The sequence below is a fragment of the Chenopodium album genome, chromosome 3, assembly GCF_948465745.1.
Source record: "Chenopodium album chromosome 3, dcCheAlbu1.1, whole genome shotgun sequence".
In the NCBI taxonomy this organism is placed as follows: domain Eukaryota; kingdom Viridiplantae; phylum Streptophyta; class Magnoliopsida; order Caryophyllales; family Amaranthaceae; genus Chenopodium; species Chenopodium album.
The window spans coordinates 23,924,568-23,946,496 of record NC_137836.1 but is presented as its reverse complement, the minus strand read 5'-3'; the positions used below and the strand labels follow the sequence as shown (position 1 = coordinate 23,946,496).

The 21,929-nt window shown below is 36.8% G+C and overlaps 1 long non-coding RNA gene across 1 annotated transcript; it reads right to left on the bottom strand.

Moving 5' to 3' along the window:
- Positions 1 to 8,116: 8,116 nt before the first annotated feature.
- LOC145612677 (uncharacterized) lies at positions 8,117 to 17,959 on the bottom strand. Its single transcript, XR_014106676.1, has 3 exons — positions 17,820 to 17,959; positions 9,071 to 9,666; positions 8,117 to 8,670 (listed from the first exon to the last, which is right to left on the bottom strand). It is a non-coding gene; the product is annotated as an uncharacterized LOC145612677 (long non-coding RNA).
- Positions 17,960 to 21,929: the final 3,970 nt, after the last annotated feature.

The window sequence follows — 21,929 nt, the reverse complement described above, 5'->3', positions numbered from 1 at the left end:
TTTCTTTGTTTAAGTTCGTTCTTGCTTTTTTTCTTCGAATTTTGCTTGAATCTGTTGCTTTTTCTTTCCCATTTTGGTTGCATTTGCTAATTATGAAGTAGATTATAGTATTGGAACTAGTATAACTTTCATAATTCACATTTTGCAAATTTTGAAATTGAAAAATGGCGCGAAGTATACTCTTAGCTCGTTTTCTGCCATGTTTAAACCTCAAAATTGTTTGGTAGACGATAATCATGTTTGTATTACTGTTATTCATCTAGGAGTAGTTTATTCTTTGAGATTTTTAAACACAATCCCTTGAATGCTTAGTTGAAACTAGTATAGGATGACTTTTGTGGGTGTTAGAAGCCCCCATGAACTGAGTTTAACTGCAGGTATCGTAGCCCCCAAGTATGGGTGGCATTCGATTTTCGTGTTTTGCTCTATTGGTAGCCGTTATGCTGCCGAAATGGGTCTAGAACATGTATATTATCTTAGTTTCAGAAAGAAATACTCCCTCCGTCCCAAATTACTTGCATCACTTTCCTTATAAGGCCGTCCCAAATTACTTGCAACATTTCTATAAAAGGCATGGTCCCACTATTTTTTAAATATTTATCTCAAATATCAATGGCCCACTATTATTTCACTTTTGTAAAAAAATGATAAAAAATTTACACCCCCACCCCCCTACCCATACCCCCTGATCTAATTTCACTTCACACGCCACTTTCTTTCCTTCATATTTTTTTTTATTTTACTTTTACTTTTGCAATTCACTTTCTCACTCCGAATTATTTTAACCCATTTTCAAGGTTCTTTCCATTCATCTTCTTCCCCAAATCATGAAACAAATTACTGTAGATTTGAGAAAAAATCTCATGGATGATACTGAAAAACATCAAATTAATCCTGATTTAGCTAAAAACAAAGATCAAGACTCATTCATCTACCCCAATTCTGATGTAATTGGGGTTTGGGTCGATGATTCTGTAGAACCATTTTCAATAGTTCCTGAAACTCCGCCAGACGTTCTCCACACTTGAGAGCGTGAAGTGACTACTCCACCGGACGTTTTTCTTCCAAGTGCGTTTTTTTCGGTAGAGCACGGAGAGTGGGTTGTTCCCGACACTCCAGAACGTTGAATTTTGTTGAAATTTCTAGTTTTGAATTTTGGTATTGTGGTGTAATGAAAAAATTGGCGGTGGAATGAAATCCACTATGATGTTTGCCGGCAAAAATTAAAAAAGGAATCAAATTTTTTGGATTCACATGTTAGATGCACGTGTATCCAACAGCACACCCCACCCCACCCCCCCCCCCCCCCCAAAAAAAAAAATGCTATGGCCCACTTCCACTAGCTATAATAAAAAAATGCCCACTACCAACTTACATACATTATAATAAACAAGTCAATTACTTTGCATAAAATCCAGCGCCAGTCAAACTGTTGCAACTAAACCGGGACGGAGGGAGTAAACTAATAAAGAAACCTTATCCAATCATAGTATGGAATCGCCTCCATTCGTCGATGCTGAGGAGATTCTAGAGGGTCCTAACGAGGCGGTCCGCCCTCGAAAGAGGGTGAACCGTCCTTGTGAGGAGGTTGAGGAGTGACGCATCACAGCCGATCGACGTCGTCAGGAGGATGTGGTTTGGGAGGCTCCTCCCAACTAGGACCCTGGGGTCCTTAAGTGGGACCCAGACCATCATGTCTCGATTAGAGGGTGACGCGGCATCGTGAGTTCTTTCCGCCTTCATTTTTTTTTTGTTCCTTTTCAAACCATAACCGCTTTTTTTTAATTTTTTTTACTTTTCCTTAGAGTGAGCCTAGCATGCATCTATACGACTCTGGTGACCTGCGAGCCCGTTTTGAGAGTTTGCCAGAGGTGGAAAAGGAGGTTGTGGAGCTTTCCGGGATCAGCCCCCAACTGGCGACTCTTCGGGATTTATCGAGTCACCCTACGTCGTCAGCTTTCCTCCGTGGATTGCTGAAGTTTTGGTGGGATTCCACCAACACTTTCCACTTTCGTTGGGGAGAGATGACAGTTACCCCTTTCGATTTCTATATGATTACGGGTTTTCCTTTTGGAGGTGAGACTGTAGCCATAGATATCGTTAAGGGGTCAGATGAGAGGCTGCGTGACCTTGTGGGGGACCGTCTCGCAGCGGCCCTTCACGTGTACGTGCAGTCTTGTCCGTACTCGGTTCTTGCCAATGAATTTTTGGCCGACGAGCTTGATCGGCAGTGTACACCTGAGCAGCTGGCTCAGATATACATTGCTCACGTTCTTTCCGTCACTATCTTGAGTGATCTGGGAGAACGTTTTGCTATCGACTTACTTATTTGCCTCAGTGATTTGGGGCAAGTAGGTAACCTGAGTTGGGCGGAGGTGTCGTATGCCTGTATGCTTATAACTATGGGCAAGGCGACCCGGGTGATGGACATGACAATACTTGGTCGAGGAGAGAAGGGAGATTAATAATTAACAATGAATATCCATAATTTCCCTTTCCACAGTACTTGGTCGAGGAGAGAAGGGCGATTAACAAAGACAACCTCTTTATTCAAGTCTTACTTTTTGAAAAACCGATTCGTCAAAAGAGGAAAGCTAAAAAGATAATGGCAACTCAAGAAGAAGTCAACGAACTCAAGAATCAATTGACTACCGTGACTGAGGCATTGAAGGTTTTAACCCTCAAAATCAATGACCCTATGAAGCAACAACAGATGGACCTCATATAAGAAAGTTTGAGCAAGTTGTCTAGTGACTACAAGTTTCAAGGCATTAGTTCACAAGGGGTCTGAAAGGAATGGTGTCCTTCGAACAAGTGTACTATTCCGTTAGTGGGTTCAGAATTATTAGAAAGCTAATATATTCAGTGAGGTCAAGTGATCGGAATGCCTGGGTGGAGGCCGCTTCCGATCAGTAATATTAATGAATAATTAATATTACAACTTAATCTTGACTGAACCCTTCGGGTCACACCCAAGCATTCAACAAACCGAACCGACGAATTAATTCGGAAGGAATTAATGAGTCGACCGAGTAATATTTATTTAGACGTCGGAAATTCGAGCTTAGAGCGTCGAAACCGAGCGTCAGAAGCCGAGTCGAAAAATAGTGAAAGACGAGACGAGAAATAGTAATAAATCAACAAAAGACCAAAATACCCCTAGCATCGGAATGCCCAAGCAAACCGAGTGCTAAGGGCGTATGGCCTAGCATGGTGGCTAGCATGCGCACCAAGCCGAGCCTAGGCTGGATGGTGCGTGCTAGCGCACCCATGCTAGCATCGCAAGGCTAGGCGCTGCCTAGTGCGTGCTAGCATGCTAGGCGCAGCCTTGTGCGCGCAATGGCTAGCAAGCCATGCCGTAACAAGCTGCAGCAGCTAGCAGTAGCATGGCTAGGCCATTGCTTGCTGCCTAGCAGCGCTGGCCAAGGCACAAGGCCAGCAGCAGCCCGCACAAGCATGCTGGGCTTGCTGGCCAGCAGCGCCTGGCAGCCCGCATGCGAGTGCTGGGCCTGCTGGGCGTGGCTGCCACGGACAGCAGCACATGGCAGCCCACCTTGGCTGCCTTGGTGCCCAAGGGTGGGTGCCATGTGGCTAGTGGTCCTTGAGTGTGTGTGGAGTGAGGTGGCAGGTTATGGGAGAGGGAGTGGGGAGCAAGTTTGGTCCCCCCCTTCTCCAAGTGGTCCTCACCTAACCACTCACATGAGCTTGCCACTTGTTGATTTATTACTAGTTTGATTATTAATTAAAGAAAAGATGTAAGAAAATATAAATTACATAAGTTGTAATGCAATTGGATAATAAAATATGACGTGGCAGGAATAAGATCGATAAATAATGGGACGAGTGAAGATGTGTAGCGATAAAGCCTCGTGGGCTGCCTTGGCTGCTCGGCAAAACCTGCGGCCGCAGGGTGGTGGCCGCGCCCTGGCAGTAGCTACGGGTTGCTCGAGTGGGCGCGGGGTATGGTCGCAGGCTACACGCTTGGATTGAAATGGCCGTAACTTCTGTTCTAGAAATATTCTTGGAGCTTGTGACCTATCATTGGAAAGCTCTTCAAGTCTAGTTTCCAACGCAATTTGAATCACTTCAATCTGATGTGCAGAACTCAAGTTATGATAAAAAGAGTGATTAAAGGTCTGTTTTGCCACTTTACAAGCCTTCGTTTTTATTTGTTTCTAACTCAAATTCATTTCCGTAAAGTACATAACGACCCTTGTGAATGCTATATTCATGTCTCATGCACATATTAATCAAAATCAACATCCACAAACATGGGATCTCCAATTAATAAACTCAATTCATCGGCTTCCATCCAAATATCATCCGAATCAACTCCAAACACTACGAAAGCGTCCAAATGTCTATCAAATCACTTGAAACATTAAGAAAAACGCAAACAGAGCGTAATATAGTACAAAACAAACAACTTATGTATTTACGACCTAAAAAGCGACTAAAAGGCCTAAAAAGCAACTATAAACTTAACATAAACGTGCCTATAAATCCTATATAAATGTGATTCATCAATCACTCAAGATTCAAGTATAGTCCACACACTTTCTTTATGTTCTGACTTGAGTCGTGAACCATCTCGTTTATTATTGTATATTAGGTTCATGCACCTTTTTTTTCATAATAAAAAATGAGTGGAGTTTATTCTGACCTGTTTTCAAATGTTTATTTTTTCCCTTCCTTTCCTATCTTGAGCATTGAGTCCAACAATTAAGTAAATTGTTATATTTCACAGTATTTGATCAAGAGCAGGGGTAGATTAATACGGTTTGAGTCATTACCGCAACAATCTCTTAAATCCAAGAGGCGTCGTTCTAAGAGAACTTTGCCATCTCCACATTAATTATCACCTTTAAATGGCCACTAAGGAAGATGTTGAGAACATTAACAAATCCATCGAGGCACTGTCTGCCATGATGGAAACCCTTACCACTAGGGTCACTACCATGGAACAAAACAAGGTCACTGTTTTCACCCTTGACAAATTGAAGGAACAAATGAGTAAGATTTTTGAGGATTTCACTTATGTGAAACAACCTCCCTCCTTTGGATGTGAAAGACATGCTCCCTGAAAAGTTCTCCACTGCCGATATTCCAAAGTTCAAGCCTACTGACATCCAATATTGCATTTTAAGGCGTTCTCTACAACCATGGCTCTTAAGGGATTAGACGTAACACTCTTCCCTACGGTGTTCCCTCTCTCCTTAGAACATGCTTGCCAACAATGTTTTTATTCTCTAGATGCCAAGCGTAATGCCACTTGGAATGTTTTCACCGATAGTTTTATGAATCATTATAAGTGTAACATTAAAACTAAAACCTCTGGACGTGAACTCTCCATTCTCAAACAGAAAGAGAATGAAGGCTTCACCGCTTATCTGAACTTGTGGTGGGAAACGGTTTCACTTTTGGTAGATCCTCCCATAGAAAGAGAGATCGTTCGCCTCTTCATAAAAAATCTGACTCATAAATATAGTGAACATCTCAAATTTCTTCCACTAAACACTTTCTAAGCTGTATAGGACATCGGCATCAATATCGAGGATGAGCTAATAAAGACTGCTGGTAGTAACAATAATCTAACTTGTAAAAACAAGAAGAACAACCATCTTTCTTCTTCGTCTTTTAAGCACGAAAATACTATAAACAATATAAGCCATGTTGATCTCAATGAAGTATTAGCTCTTGGTGCTCCATTGCCCTAGAAAAAAAGAACTTACACTCCTTTAGATATTACTTATGATGCGCCCTTTGATCGCCTTTACGGTCAAGGCTTGATTACACCTATTATTGCCATTTTTAGAGCCAAAACCTGAAGAAAAGAGCGCCAAATGGAATCTGAATGCCCATTGCAAGTACCATCAAGGAAGGGGCCACACTATGGAGCAATGTTGGAATTTGAAGGACGTCATTCAAGACTTCCTGTCCCTCCAGGCGGCAAGAAGTAATGAATATAGGGCGCATAACAGATCCTTTGTGCAAGATTTCATGATTTCTTTTTTTTCTTTATCATTAATCTCAATTCCCCCATTCATGTCTAGCATAGGTTTTCCATTTCGAATTTTTATATGTTTCATTTGTTTTGTTCACCTTTTTCATTAATAAAATGAGCGAATTTCCTTTACATCTCGATCATAGAATTTTTCATTCACTCACCTAAACAAAACAAAAATAAAATTACCGAACTAAAAACAAGGTACACCAATGATTTGAGGCACCTTTGCAACCCTGTCATTCCCTTAAACCATTTTCAATCACATATCAATTTCTTCATCAACCACTTTGAGCTTCCTCTACTGATTGACTTCATTTATTCAACCCACATTCACTTAACCCTGGGATGGGAAGGTGTGCAAATTGTGTAACATCCAGAAAACAAGTTCAAATAAAAAAGAAAAAAATAAGTAAAAAAAATGTCTAAAGGCAAGTGTTCCAATGTCTTCGATATGAACACGTCTCAAATTGCGTATGTCATCGAGTGCTTGGTACCGTGCCTAAAAAACATGAATGCTGAGTGAGTGATGGACCGCATGATCTGAGATGGCCTACATTAATTAAAAAAAAAAGAAATTCAAATAAAAAAAATATATGAAAAATAAACTTAGGGGCTTGAACCCACATCATTTAGCCTACCCAGCCTAAAGAGTCATCATCTTTTACTCTTCTCATCACATATAATTTATCACCATAACCTTTGCAGCCAGCCTTAGTATCACATTCACACACTTCACTCACACATCTATATCCATATCATCCTTCCCTTTAAGAATCCTTTATCTTGGAATCTTGTTTCAACACTGTGCATGCTTCATCGTCTTTCAGGACAACATTCATTACAAGAAACATTGTATACTTGCTTAGCTTTCTGACCTGAGCAATGTTCATTATTTCACGCATCGCATAATGTGCTAAGAAACATTTATGCATCAATGATTTTTAATCATACAAAGCATATCGTGCTTAGCTCCTTGACCTAGCAACATTCATTATGCAATACTCAATAATCACTTCATCTATATACGTGCTTAGCTTCCAGACCTAAGTGACGTTCAAGATCGATTCTTTACACCATATATGATGCTTAGCTCCATGACCTAAATTCATTCATCTATTGTGTCACATGATGTAATCGTCCTTAGCCTCCTAGCCTAGAACATGCATCATGCATACATTATTTTCAAGACAAGCAATTCAATCCATACAATTCCTTTCGTCTTACTCAAGGAGGAAGTTCAATACTTCTTCCCTTTTTCATTATTTTCTTTTGGGGAAGTTCAAAAACTTTTTTCAAAATTTGTATCGAGGGAAGTTCGAAAACAAAACTTCATTTTTCACGTCTTTCTTTTTCGGGAGAAAGTCAGTACCTTTCACTCGCAAAAATGGATTTGCGACGGCCAAAGTAGTCGCAAATCCGTCGCAAAAATGGATTTGCGACGGATTTGCAACTACTTTGGTTTGTTGCCAAAGACCTCGTCGCAAATCCATATTTGTGACTAATTTTTGAACAGTCGCAAATTTAGCGACAGATTTGCAACGCCTTTGCAACAATCATTTAGCGACTAAATTTCAAACTTTAGCAACTAAATTATTGTCCGTTGTAATTTATTTGCGACGGATTAGCAACTATAGAGATCAATGTTTTAAGGCTACTTTTGCGACGGATTAGCAACTGCAAGACCAAATTTTTGCGACTACGAGACTAAACTTTTGCGACTACGAAGACTAGTTTTATTGTGACGGATTTGCGACTATTGAGACTAATGTTTTTTGCGACGGATTAGCAATTTTATACGAGACCAAATTTTTGCGAATACAAAACTAATTATTTGTGACAGATTAGCGACTACTGAGACTAATGATTTTGCAACTAACCAATTAGTCTCTAAACCAAATTTGCAGTCGCTAAATATTTGTGACTAACTATCAATATTTGGGACCATAATTAAGCAACGACCAATATTAATCACAAAACAAAAAAGGTACCCACGCATAAATTCAAATAACCAAAATATTAATTTTATTCAAATATCCAAAATATCAATCAATTTTGTATCAATGTATTAAAAAACAATATTTAACTCATATGACTAATTGTTCCAAAAGTCACCTCCCATATAAAAAAAGCTACTTCAAATAAGAACTAATGACAACGTAAAAGACCAGTTTTTCATAAAATTACCACCAAAAAAATAAAAATCACTTAGTTGTATCATGAGAGCGGGTGACTGCAGGCGTAGGAGGCTTATAAGGATGGTAAACTTGTTTTACAAGTGATGCCATTTCTTGCAATGTTTTTTCATAGCTAATTTTTCCTTCTTCCATGTATCTTTTTTCGATCTCATGATTTTCGACGAATTCCTTAGAACATTTTAAGCTCTCTGCCGCTTTTTTTTATCTTTCTTCTACCTTGTTATGATCTTCTTCCGTCATCTTCTTTAGTTCTTCAACTTGAGAACTTAATTGAGAAATCATGGAAGGAGTGGAAGATGATGCAGTAGATTGAGAAGTAGGATCGCTCTTGTAATACATTTGTGAAGCACTCCCTAAACCATAGACTTTTCCTTTCGTTTTCCCACCTACAACCTCCAAGTAGACTTTGTCGGGGTTTATCTCAATTCCTTTGTTCTTATATTCCTCAAGTTTTTCCATATATTCTCCCTGCATTAAGATATGTATTAGTAACTATGATCTCAAATGTTAAAACTTAAATAAGCTATTGGGGAACAGAGGATCAAGGGTATTTTTATTATAGTTGTTTTTTTAAAATAAAAGATGCAACACTTATAGAAAAATAATTTATGTAAGCAGTTATTAGTAAAAATTTCGACATAGTCTCCTTTGTAAATTGAAGAATTCCCTCCTATAGGGCATGGGTTCAAAATAAACCTGTTTCATTTCACATTATGCCATACCACATTAATCATATGATTAATGCCGACAAATCATTCTCATCCTCCAAGTCAATCACACAAACAAATAAACAATCCATAATATCTCCAAACATTAACTACCATATATTTTTTTTTAATCTTAGAAAAATATAGAAGTATACTCATACCATGACTTTTTGAGACTTGTCATCCATCAATTCAACTTCATCATTACCCACACAAACAGAATGAGTGCTCTCATAGACTTCGGCAACAGTTGGTAAAATTCCATCCTTTTTCTTTTCCTTGTATTAGAAGAAGTTGTTAGCACTTAAAGAAAAACAGCAATAAAATAGGGGGACATAGGATACAGAGCAATTGTAATAAAGACCAGTTATAGTCATCTATATTAGTGGCTAAAAAGTTTCTACTTGATTCTATCTTAATATTAAAAATCATAAGTTTGCTACTAAAATCATACACTTACCATTTTTTTAACCACTTCAGGAGTAGATACGCTACCTTGGCGATGGCCAGGGTCAAACTTCTCTAATGTTTGGCCAGATAACCAATTATCTCTTGCTTGGTTAGAACGTTTTACAAAATTAGGATGCTTACGCTTATTTATGAATTCAGCTCAAACAGTGTCAGTCATGAAACTAACTTGCTTATGGAGAGCCATTTTGTAAACTTGGTTCAATGTGCCCCTAAGTCGGTCCCCAGCTTTTTTGTCAAATTCTCTCCTAGCCTTAGCATCGAACTCAGGTCTCCAAGTATATGTACGCTGCATTAGAATTAACATGTAAAGTTTATAATTTAACTCAAAATAGCATATTATACATAAATAATTTTATTTCTAATTTACAACCTGATATGGCTGCAGGTTTGCAGGATATTACACAACAGCACATTATAGTAAACCAAAGCTCAATTAAATACCAAAGTTTAATGATCTATCTCATTAAGATACACCAAAATATTGGCATGACGAAAACCATGGGCAACTCGTGAATCAATACTCTAGTAAGCTGTAACCTATGTTTATACTCACAAATGAAAGATTACTACACATTTTTCTAGCTGTCCCTCTTCTCTAAGAATTTTCCAAATTCCTCATTAGTCTCATTCATGTGAAAAGATAGGCCTTGGATTTTCAAGAATTAAACACTAAATAAAAAATCAAAGATACCAACTTTACATCCATAAATATACATGAAAAGATCGAATTTTAAAAGCATATAATGACCTATTCAGCAAACATATTCTCACTAATGTAGAATAAAAGAGCATGGAACAACAGGATTATCGCTTATCATAATTACGGAGTAACATAAACACTATAGGTTGCATTTTAATTTATCCCCTCAGCTAAATGTTCTCACTTCTCAGACCACTCTAATAGAAAAAAAGCATAAATTGAAGAACCTAGCTGCATAATGTTAATCTCTTTGGAGACATCTGGTAAGTGGTAATTATTTCAGGTTACAGTCTACGGATCATACAAGCAACTAATTAAAGCCTGAGGCCTGATTAGTAAACCAAGCATACAGCAAGATTTAACAAGGATAAAAAAAGGTGGATGATAGAAATTTTACCACTCTTCCCTTGAATATGCCAACACTCCAAAAGGGCAACAGAGAATAAATCAGACACAATTGTGCCAACACTCCAAAAGGGCAACAGAGTTATATGCATTAATTTAATAGTTGTCTGCTACCTATATGGTCTAAAAAAGTCGTTACTGTTTTTATGAAGCTTTGTGCTTAGCATTTTATATATATATATATATATATATATATATATATATATATATATATATATATATATATATATATATATATATATATATATATATATATATATATAGTCTGTGCTAATGATCATGTAACACTCAACTTAGATCAATAATGCAAGAATGAAATAGAAAAGCAATAAGAACAGCAACAACAACAAGGAATACACTAATGCTGCCTCTGGTGGGGTTAGAAGTGATGCTGCTGTGGGTTGTGGCTGTTGGAGGTGCCTTGCTGCTGGCACTGTGCGCATCAACGCTGATGCAGTGCTGATGGAAGGGTGGGGTGTGAGCTTGGGGGCTGTGATTAAAGACACCTGTCAAGATTGAGTGATCTCTAGCTTTAAATCAAATTTCTCCATTTTTTCTGGACTCCGTAATAAATATAACTATAAACAATATATACATAACATTAGAACACCCAAAAGCTCTATTTCAAATGTGTTTAGCTACATCACTTAATTTTTATAGTAAAAAATGTAAGCCAAATATAACAAATTTTAGCATAGTGTGTGAGAGAACTACAATTCTTACTGAGGCAAGCACTCCTTGATAAATGGTCATTGAAGGATTTGTAGAGTAAGTAACATGCTCACTGCTTTCCCAATACTTGTTAATGTTGAAACAGAGGTCAAATAATCGCCTTTACAATCAAAGGTCTAGTAGATACCATAACCACCTCTTTGCAAATTCCAACTCCAAGGGTAATATCACTAACACTATAAAAATGATAAAGATGACAACTTCTAAAGGTGGGAACCTCATGAGATCTTGTATAGTATGTTTTAGAGGATTGCGAGTAAAATCATTATATTTGGCTACTGCTATATAAGCAGGATCATAAGAAAAAATGCATAAACTATACTTAAGTTCTCATTATAAACACACAAGGGACTTGATGAGCGAGCATCCCTTTTTTTCAATAAAGATACAGATCAAGGTAGTGTTTCTAGAAAATAGTCTCAAGCATCAGAAGTACTTTTGAATATATATTATAGTAGTAGTTTAAGGAAGTTTCTACAGCTACAAGGCTGATGAGTGATGACAGATAGCCAAGCAAAGAGTGATGAAGGCAGCAAGAGCTAATCTAGAATAAGTATATCCAATTTTTATGTTAGTACCAAAGAATTAAGATAAATGCATACTTCTATGTGCACCAGAATCTCGTGATTTAATACTAATCCTGCTCCTTGAGCGCTTTTTTTTTTTTAAAAAAAAAAGCAGCAGACCTACAGTGCTTAGGGATGATACTAGTGCACCAGAACTGCAAGTGAGACTATGAGAGGGACTGAGGAAGAGCAAGAGCAAGAGACATCTGTTCAAGCGGAGATCATGTTTACCATTCAGTACTTTTTAAGGCCATAACAAAAATTTAACGATGACAGTTGTTCCGTCATTGAAGGATCATACCTAAGTCTTCTAGGACTGATAGAATTACGAAGTTCATTAAGTTAATGCACCAAAAAGAAATTACTGATTAATTAAGCTTTCCTCTCAATTCTTAGTTAATTTGAGCATAGTTTCTCTTTGAAACCTTGAAGACTGAAGTAGCCGACCAGCGATCACCCACCACTCCATCTGCTCGGTGGCGCCGCGGTGATCGTTAAGTTCTCTAATTCCTTTTTTTTTGTCTTTTCATCTTTTGCTTCTGTTTTTCTTTCGATTAGTTCTTTCTACTTTTTTTTTCTTTTTTGTTTCGATCTGTTCTTTCAGCCTATTTATGTGTTTTTTTTAATAAATTATGCAGTATTTCATACATCAATGGCCTTTCAAAATGTTGGTAGGCACAGGTAGCGGGTAAGTTAACAAAACATTTAGAGAAACTCAAAGTGATAATTCTGAGAAATCGGTTGATAATTCAGCTCCATTGTGGAAATTTGTGACAAAATTAGAAAAAAAGGGGATTGTAGGAGGAACTTGGAGTTATCAGTGTAATTTTTGTAACGAAACAAGATTAGGAAGTTATTCTCGTGTTAGAGCTCACTTACTTCAAATTAAAAATCAGGGTACTGCACTTTGTAAGAGAGTAACTCACACTGATAAACTTGAAATGCTAAGACTAGAAGAGGAGTTTGAAAAAAAAATGATTCAGAAGCTAGAGAAGTTCCATTGCCTTGTGAATCTCAATTGGATGATGCCACTGCCTCTTGATGAGTGGCATTTATGCCACTGTTTTATCCTTTTTCTCTAAGGATTTTCTCCTCATTTGAGCTTGTTTGGCCTTTTTTCTAAGCATTTTTACTTAGTTTTGCTTCCTCTTTCCTTTTCTCCCTTATCTTCCCTTTTCTTAGTCTTCTCGCTTTGTTTTTATTTTGATCTCCATGCTTTGGTTTTGTAGGTATTATGTGCCGAAAGAAAGAGGATATCAAGAAGCCAAGCTATCTGTTGTGCGCGGGGTGCTGTGCAGCTTCTGTGCGGGCGCACATGTGAGGCTGTGCGGGCGCGCAACCCTGTCAGAACCCGCACAGCCAGACTGAAGAAACAGAGCAAAACCAGAGAGTTTGCGCGACCCTATGCGCGACCTTTGAGCGGGCGCACACACCTATGCGCGGGCGCGCTCATTTTCCCCGTACCCTCAAAGTTGCGGCCGCACACTACAATGAGAGGGCGCACACACATTGTGTGCGGGCGCACAGGACTCATGTGCGGGCGCGCACGACTGGGTTTACGATTTATTTGCGCCTTGTTGTCCAAGTCTCTTTCTTTTGGGTGGAGCCACATATATATAGACGGGACTCTTTGTAATAGGGGGACACTTAGTACTAATTCCATAGAACATTAGCCTAATCTAGAGAGAGAAAAGAGATTGTTATTCAAGCTTCCTTTATTGTATTCAACTTTGCTCAAGATTTAATCTTCCATCAATCAAGCAAGCACCCAAGTTTTCATCTTTCTTCAATCCTTTCTTTAGTAATCTCTTCTCCTTTCCTTTGATATTATTTATTTGCTTTATTGTTACTTATTTTTGTCTATCTTATTAGTTTATCTTGTTGTTATTGATTTCATATATTTCAATCATGCCTTGTTTTGAGTTTTTTGTGTTTATTTCTAGTTTTGATATTATGTTTAATCTCCCTTCTCTAGGCTAAACTCTTAGCTAGGGGAAGGGGGTGGAAGATATGTATTGAATGATGGATGAATGATGATGGTTGGATTGAACTTATGCCATATATTGATGAAAGACATGATTTTTATTAGCTTGGGATTATCGTTGCACTCTATTTGATGTTTTCTAGTTTAAATGCATGAAAGTGATTTGAATTAGATTAGGATCACCTCTATTTTAATGATTGCATGAGAATGAGTTACTAAAGTGGAGTTTTTATGGATTGTGCTTCTTTATTCTCTTGATTTGATTATAACTAATAGGATGCATGAGAATGATCCTTATTAGGGGAGACCTCTTTCATTGATTTGCCTAGACTATTGCATGAGAATGAATTGTTTAGGTAGAACCTTGTGTTATTTGGCATATGTTTCATGATAATCACCATTATTCTCCTTTTTCTAATCATATTGGACACCCCCGAATCCCTAGCGTAATTTTCTATTGTTTTTAATCATCATTTTCTTGCTTACTTGTAGTTTTAGTGTTCCAATCAACAAAACCAACAAAACAATCCCCTTTTTACTCTTGCATTAGTGATATTAGTTGTTGAATTAGCGTGCTTCCCTAGTGGTTCGACCCTTTATAAAAGAGCGACGCAAATGACTCTTATTTGCGTCACTCCTTTATAAAGGAGCGACGCAAATGACTTTTCTGATAAACTTCTTGTTTGTTATTTGCGTCACTTGTTTATATAGGAGTGACGCAAATGACTGACTAGACAATACAAAATTGCTTTATTTGCGTCACTTGTTTGTTTAATGAGTGACGCAAATGAGGTGAATTTTTTTTTAATTATAATAATTGCCTTGTATATGTTTAATTTGTAGTACCTGTTTTCCTTACTAGTGGTATAAAGTAATATGCTAACGCTAATATAATTGAAATTAAAATGCAATTTTATTGAATAATGCAAATGTAAATTTCGGCAGAGTCTCATTTGTAATTTGGCCTACCCATAAAATTGGGAATAACGACATTATATTAACAACCTGTCCAATAATTTATATCTCAATATCATAGACATTATACTCATCATCCCAACACCAATTAACTAAAATCATTCATGTCAAGCCTATAATCCAAAACAAGAGTCCAACATGCGCTAAGTGTAAATCTAAAGTTCAACATTACATATAAAATACTCTGCCCAAATATCTCGAATCTCATTTATCTCCTCCTCGGTGTACGGTGTAGTTCTTGAAAAATCCTATCAACACAACAAATATACAAGAGGAAAGTTTTAATTCAAGATTGTAGCTAACATCAAATTGTATTTATCAAACAAAAATGAAATATTTGACAACTCATACTTGAATAAGATCCTCACTGCTATGGTGATGTTCAAGTATTTCGTACATATAAAGCATGACGTAGTAGCCACACTCACGTATATACTAACAATAAGTAAATAAAATAAGAGTAATTAAATTATTTAATTACTCACATTCAACACGTTCCTTTAAATTTCTGCATCATGAATAAACTGTTAGTAACTTCAATAAAAAAATATAAAGTAAATGAAAATTAAATTAAATTAAATAAAAAAGTAGAGTTGATTTGGTCCAAACCCTCAGTTATTTGTACCTTTCACACCTTGGTTTAAGGACGAAACCTCGGATTAAGTACAGACTCCTTGGAGTGCTTAGGGGAATTATAATGGAAGAATAAGGAGACTAGAAATTTGGTGAAAGAGGGAGAAGAGAATGATTTTTGGTGTAAGGTGAGAGAGAATAATTATTGGTGCCCCGAACTTCAGAAAGGGAGGTCCTATTTATAGGGAAATGAGTAGAGGGAACACGCGGAACCCTAAAAAGATAAAAACCCTAAGAAATAATACCGTGTCATGGAAAAGAGCACCGCGCCACGGGGAAAAACTGAGTGACGCGGGAAATAATTAGGTTACAGGAAGTGAAAACGCATTTAGGGATTACGCGGAGAAAACACGGAGCAATCCCTTGTCACGGGATGTGCACCGTGACACGGGAAGAAATGTAATGACACGACATTGTCCACCGTGGCACAGTGCAGTATGCCGTGTCACGGTGTAAAAAGTACGCGGAATTACACGGAATATCCCCGTGTCACGGAATGGGCACCGTGTCACGGTGCAATTTTAGTTTTTTATCGGTTTTTAAAATAATCATAACTTTTGATCCGTAAATCGGAATAAAAAATATAATACATCATTGGAAATCTTATCAAGTCTACTTTCTAACCCAATTAAAATAAGTTCAAAATTATTTGTAGATTTTAAAATACGGCCGTTTTAGTAGAAGGGTCTCGGTTTAAGGCCGAGTTTATTGTTTTGCTCATATCTTTTTCGTTATATCTCGGAATTGGGCTTATAATATATGGTTGGAAAGCTTATTTAAAGGACTATCCAAAAAAATAATAATTATGTCAAAATTATATTGCCATTAAATCTGTTTCTCTCGGTTTTGCGATGTGGACACGAAAAGTGGAAAATAGGTTATGGTTTAGGGAAATGAGCTAAAAATTGGATTGGTTCATGAAATATATTGGATAGAACATGGATTTAATTACTCCAAATATTAAATACTCAACTCGACCAATAATGGCGGTGAATGGTGTTCATCAACGGGTTTGGTTTTTGGGAGACATTTTTAGGTGTCTACAGAAGCCCCCACTTTGAATGAGTTTGTAGAAACGTTAGTTTTGAAAACGATAGTCAAATTAGCCAATAGGGACGGAAAATGATTTAAGACGTTCTGCGATCCTAAATCATTCTGTATACGCCAATTGGAACAAGAAATTGCAAGGATGTTTTACACCAGAGGGTTGCCATTTAGTCTTGCTAGAAATCCACATTATTTGAGGTCTTATACATTTGCTGCCACCCACAACTTAGCAAGTTTCAAACCTCTTGGCTATAATAAGTTGAGAACCACTTTACTTGTAAAAGAAAAGATGAATGTTGAGAGACTAATGGAGCCACTAAGGTCAACTTGGAACGAAAAAGGGGTGACAATTGTGACTGATGGGTGGAGTGATCCGACTAGGAAGCCACTCATTAATTTCATGGCTACCTCTGGAAATGGCCCTATGTTTCTGAAAGCTGTGCTTTGGACAAGTGAAAGATAAGTTTTTTATTGCCTCTTTGATGAAAGAAGTGATATTAGAGGTGGGTCATGAAAATGTTGTGCAAATAATTACTGACAATGCAGGCAATTGTAAGGGGGCTGGAGAGCTCATCGAGAGTGAGTTTCCTCATATCTATTGGGCACCATGTGTCGTCCATATGCTCAATCTTGCTTTGAAAAACATTTGTGCAGCAAAGAATATGTCTGGCAATGAGGAAACATATGAAGAGTGTAGTTGGATCACTGATGTTCATGGGGATGCACTACAAATCGAAAATTTCATCATGAACCACAGCATGAGATTGGCAATGTTTCGGAAATTCTCCTCCCTAGGAATGCTGATAACAACTAGGAATGATGATAACAATGTGACAGATTTTGATTCATGACCCCACATAAAAAAAACAGTATGCTAGTAAGGGTTGTTTCCTTGAAGTTTTGAGAAAGAGGTGAGAACACTGATGAATCTCTAAGCTTAATTGTAACTCTAATGTGAAGACAGTATGTAAGAAAAAAACAAAAAACAATATTTCTGGATTCGCAATTTGCAATAGAAACCAAATTAAAATAAAAAATTGAACAAAAAAACTCAATAAACCCTAAAATTCGCAATTCCTAATTCTACTAACTTATTACGTATTATTTTCAAGAATAACCCCTAATAAGCCATAAACATAATTGAGAAATACTAATTCCTAATTCTAGTTACTTAATTCGACCAAACTTTCAAGAATAATTCTGGAATCTGTGAAATTATGAGATTAAAACCAATTTGCAATTCAATCAATAATCAGATTAATATCAATTCGCAATAGAAAAAAATTAAAATAAAAAATTGGACAAAAACTCAAAGATAAACCTAAAATTCGCAATTGACATAATGCAGTAAGAGAAAGATTGAATGGAAGGTAGGAAGAAGAAGAACGCGTACTAACCTGGGTGAAGTGGTGGCGGCGCAACAACAGCAGAGGAAGACGACGGTGATGGCTGCTTGCTTTGAGGTTCTGAACTTTTTTTTTTTTTTGAGGAAGAGTATGATACTCTTGTTTTTTACGGTGAATACTGATGATAATTCTTGTTTTTTTGGCGGCAATAACTTGTTTTTTATTATACTAAGGGTTTTTTTTTATTATACTAAGGGTTTTTTTTATTATTTCTTTTTAATAAATACTAAAAATAATAGTAGCAACTGCCGTGTTAGTTGCAAATTATTATAAGAGCGTCGCAGATTAGCAACCGCATAGCAACTATTATAAATTCGGTTGCAAATATTGCGACTACTCGTTTTTTTCTGTCGCAAAAATATTTTTTGCAACTAATTATTATTGTAGTTGCAAAAATCAGTTGCTAATTAACGACTGCATAGCAACTACTGCAAATTCGGTTGCAAAATTTGCGACTACTCGTCTTTTTCAGTCGCTAAAATTATTTTTGCAACTAATTTTTATGGTAGTCGCAAAAATCAGTTGCTAATTAACCTTTTTCTTGTAGTGGAAAAAAAGAAAAAAATATATATATACAGATTAGTCTCACCAAATAAGAAGCTAAATAAAATTAAGCCGTCTCCCCGGCAACGGCGCCAAAATTTGATAGGTTGTCGTACACCTGTCAAAAATAAATTCCTAACAAAACCAACTAACAATGTAGTAGGGTAAGTAGGGTCGAATCCACAGAGAGATGGTATTCAATCTAACCTCTAAGAAATTGGAGAAACTAAACTATGTCACGAAATTGGGATAGGGAAGTAGTCTAAATTAAAATAGGAATAAAACAATTAATAAAAAGACCTAGGGTTATGGTTCACCATGTTTATAGTTCTAAATCTATCAAATATCAATAACAACTCAATCAATCAATTATCTAGAACAATTGCTAAGCCTACGGTCGGGTCTTAACGCTCTCAATTCAACATATGTAGTATGGTCGCTAACATAATCAAAATTGCTAATTGTAGGGAATCCTCTAAAAGTAAGATCTTTCGATTCAAACTCTTATTAAAAAGAATTAATCAGGTTGCAAGATTAACAATAAAACACTATCAATTAGAGAAATTAATAATCAAAATATTAAAAACATCAATCAAGATTCATAATATAAACATGGAATCCCAAACCCTAGAAATAAACTACTTAAACATGGAAGAAATAATTAAAAACTATATATAATAAAGAAAGCATAATTAAAATAAAGAAATAAAATTACCTCAATGAATTAAAATAGTAAACCCAAGAATCATCCATGGAAGAATCCATGGAGATGCCATGAGAAACTAGGGTTCAAAAGAGAAAACTCAAAAGAACGTAAAATAACAAAAAGAATAAAAAGGCATAAGGGAAAAATAATATCCCTTGAGTATTTATATTATCCTAAAACTAATCTAAAAATAATTAAAGAAAAGATGTAAGAAAATATAAATTACATAAGTTTTAATGTAATTGGATAATAAAATATGACGTGGCACAAATAAGATCGATAAATAAAGGGACGAGTGAAGATGTGTAGCGACGAAGCCTCGTGGGCTGCCTTGGCTGCTTGGCAGAACCTGCGGCCGCAGGGTGGTGGCCGCGCCCTGGCAGTAGCTACGGGTTGCTCGAGTGGGCGCGGGGTATGGTCGCAGGCTACACGCTTGGATTGAAATGGCCGTAACTTCTGTTCTAGAAATATTCTTGGAGCTTGTGACCTATAATTGGAAAACTATTCAAGTCTAGTTTCCAACGCAATTTGAATCGCTTCAATCCGATCTGTAGAACTCACGTTATGATCAAAAGAGTGATCAAAGGTTTGTTTTGCCACTTTACAAACCTTCGTTTTTATTCGTTTCTAACTCAAATTCATTTCCGTAAAGTACATAACGACCCTTGTGAATGCTATATTCATGTCTCATGCACATATTAATCAAAATCAACATCCACAAACATGGGATCTCCAATTAATAAACTCAGTTCATCGGCTTCCATCCAAATATTATTCAAATCAACTCCAAACACTACGAAAGCGTCCAAATGTCTATCAAATCACCTGAAACATTAAGAAAAACGCAAACGGAGCGTAATAGAGTACAAAACAAACAACTTATGTATTTACGACCTAAAAAGCGACTAAAAGGCCTAAAAAGAAACTATAAACTTAGCATAAACGTGCCTATAAATCCTATATAAATGTGATTCATCAATCACTCAAGATTCAAGTATAGTCCACACACTTTCTTTATGTTCTGACTTGAGTCGTGAACCATCTCGTTTATTATTGTATATTAGGTTCATGCACCTTTTTTTTCATAATAAAAAATGAGTGGAGTTTATTCTGACCTGTTTTCAAATGTTTATTTTTTCCCTTCCTTTCCTATCTTGAGCATTGAGTCCAACAATTAAGTGAATTGTTATATTTCACAGTATTTGATCAAGAGCAGGGGTAGATTAATACGGTTTGAGTCATTACCGCAACAATCTCTTAAATCCAAGAGGCGTCGTTCTAAGAGAACTTTGCCATCTCCACATTAATTATCACCTTTAAATGGCCACTAAGGAAGATGTTGAGAACATTAACAAATCCATCGAGGCACTGTCTACCATGATGGAAACCCTTACCACTAGGGTCACTACCATGGAACAAAACAAGGTCACTGTTTTCACCCTTGACAAATTGAAGGAACAAATGAGTAAGATTTTTGAGGATTTCACTTATGTGAAACAACCTCCCTCCTTTGGATGTGAAAGACAGGCTCCCTGAAAAGTTCTCCACTGCCGATATTCCAAAGTTCAAGCCTACTGACATCCAATATTGCATTTTAAGGCGTTCTCTGCAGCCATGGCTCTTAAGGGATTAGACGTAACACTCTTCCCTACGGTGTTCCCTCTCTCCTTAGAACATGCTTGCCAACAATGTTTTTATTCCCTAGATGCCAAGCGTAATGCGACTTGGAAAGTTGTCACCGATAGTTTGATGAATCATTATAAGTGTAACATTAAAACTAAAACCTCTGGACGTGAACTCTCCATTCTCAAACAGAAAGAGAATGAAGGCTTCACTGCTTATCTGAACTTGTGGTAGTAAACGGTTTCACTCTTGGTAGATCCTCCCATAGAAAGAGAGATCGTTCGCCTCTTCATAAAAAATCTGACTCATAAATATAGTGAACATCTCAAATTTCTCCCACTTAACACTTTTTATGCTGTATAGGACATCGGCATCAATATCGAGAATGAGCTAATAAAGACTGCTGGTAGTAACAATAATCTAACTTGTAAAAACAAGAAGAACAACCATCTTTCTTCTTCGTCTTTTAAGCACGAAAATACTATAAACAATATAAGCCATGTTGATCTCAATGAAGTATTAGCTCTTGGTGCTCCATTGCCCTAGAAAAAAAGAACTTACACTCCTTTAGATATTACTTATGATGCGCCCTTTGATCGCCTTTACGGTCAAGGCTTGATTACACCTATTATTGCCATTTTTAGAGCCAAAACCTGAAGAAAAGAGCGCCAAATGGAATCCAAATGCCCATTGCAAGTACCATCAAGGAAGGGACCACACTATGGAGCAATGTTGGAATTTGAAGGACGTCATTCAAGACTTCCTGTCCCTCCAGGCGGCAAGAAGTAATGAATATAGGGCGCATAACAGATCCTTTGTGCAAGATTTCATGATTTCTTTTTTTTTTCTTTATCATTCATCTCAATTCCCCCATTCATGTCTAGCATAGGTTTTCCATTTCGAATTTTTATATGTTTCATTTGTTTTGTTCACCTTTTTCATTAATAAAATGAGCGAATTTCCTTTACATCTCGATCATAGCATTTTTCATTCACTCATCTAAACAAAACAAAAATAAAATTACCGAACTAAAAACAAGGTACACCAATGATTTGAGGCACCTTTGCAACCCTGTCATTCCCTTAAACCATTTTCAATCACATATCAATTTCTTCATCAACCACTTTGAGCTTCCACTACTGATTGACCTCATTTATTCAACCCACATTCACCTAACCCTGGGATGGGAAGGTGTGCAAATTGTGTAACATCCAGAAAAAAAGTTCAAA